Below are 1,849 nucleotides of genomic sequence, written 5' to 3'. Positions count from 1 at the left end.
CAGGTGATCCACCTGCCTCGGCCTCCCAAAGTGCTGGGATTACAGGCGGAAGCCACCGTGCCTGGCCAACACTTTTAAATAAAGAGATAAATGAGGTTGATGGGAATATATTACTTTACGAGCATTTGTGTCTAATGCTTTAACTTAATTGTGGCAATTATTGTCAGATGGTCTAGGATAAAATTGTCTATCTGGTACCTGACTTTTGGGGAGCTCTAGGAAGCCCTCAGCAACATCATATTTCCCTTTGCACACCTCTGCTCCAGAGATATTTTCACAGTTGGATAAGAAGCTTCTTAGATGATCACCAATACTCCATGCCTACTCATCAGTCCAGCCACTTGAAACAATCACCAGTACAACAGGACCGCCATATCTCCATGATATGAAATGAAGAGCTCATCCACGTGCCAGGAAGGTGGTGCACCCCAGCTGCATGGGAACAGAAGTTCCTGTGCTCAGGACCCTTCTAGACTTCACTTTATGTATCTTTTTATCTGGATATTTATTCATATCCTTTCAAATACCCTTCATAATAAATCAGTAAACGTGTTTCCCTGAGTTCTGTGAGCCACTCCAGCAAATTAATCGAACCCAAAGGTGGGGGGAGGAAGTTCACGGGAACCCCAATTTGAAGCCAGTCAGTCCGAAGTTCCAGAAGCCTGGACTTGCAACTGGGGGGAAGGAGGGGATGGTCTTGTGGGAGTAAGCTCCTAACCTGTGGGATCTGATGCTATATCTGGGTAGATAGTTGGAATTAAATTAGAGGACACCCAGCTGGGTCCTCCTGCAGAATTGACTGCTTGCTTGATGGAGGGGGAAAATAAACACATATTTTTGGATCACAGAAGTCTCCTGTGTTGATTGTTATGGTGTGAGAGCACAGGAAAAATGGTTTGAGAGTTTTTCCCAAACAACATGATATACATGTACCAAAATATCACTGTATCCCACAATACACACAATTATTTTGTGCCAACTAAAAATAAAAGGAAAAACAAGAATTTAAAAATCCTAGCATGGTACTGGCGTAAAAGCAGACATATAGAACAGTGGAACCCAACAGAAATTTCAGAAATAAACTCCTATTTGTGGTCAATGTAGTTTTGACAAAGATGTCAAGAACACACAGTGGGTATAATGACAGTCTCTTCAATAAGCAGTGTTGGAAAAACTGGATATCCACCCACAGAAGAATGAAATTAGACCCTCATCTCACTCCATATACAAAAATCAACTCAAAATAGATTTCGGATTTAAATGTAAAGCCCAAAACTGTAAAATTTCTAAAAGAAAACATAGAGGAAATGCCCTGTGACACCGATCTGGACAGTGGTTTCTTAGATACAACATAAAAAGCATAGGAAATAAAAGAAAAAATAGACAATGAGACTGTATCAAACAGAAAAATCTTCTGGACAGCAAAGGAAATAATAGAGTAAAGAAACAACCCATGAATTCGGATAAAATATTTGCAAGTCTGTCTTCTGATAAGGGCCTAATATCCAAAATATATAAGGAACTAAAACAATTCAGTAGCAAGAAAACAACCTGATTAAAAAAATGGGCAAAGGATCAAAGTAGACATTTCTCAAAAGAAGATAAATGGCCAACAGATACATGAAAAACTATTCAACATCATCAATCATCAGGGAAATGCAAATTGAAATCACAATGAGATATCAAGTCATTTCTATTAGAATGGCTATTATCAAAAAGATGAAAGAGAACAATTGTTGGAGGGGGATGCGGAGAAAAGGGAACCCTTGTGCACAGTGGTAGGAAGGTAAATTATTACAATCACTTCAGAAAACAGTACAAAGTTTCCTTAAACAAATAAAAATACAAT

Source organism: Pan paniscus, chromosome 11 (assembly GCF_029289425.2).
Source record: "Pan paniscus chromosome 11, NHGRI_mPanPan1-v2.0_pri, whole genome shotgun sequence".
NCBI classification, from domain to species: Eukaryota; Metazoa; Chordata; class Mammalia; order Primates; family Hominidae; genus Pan; species Pan paniscus.
This window is presented reverse-complemented; position numbering follows the sequence as displayed.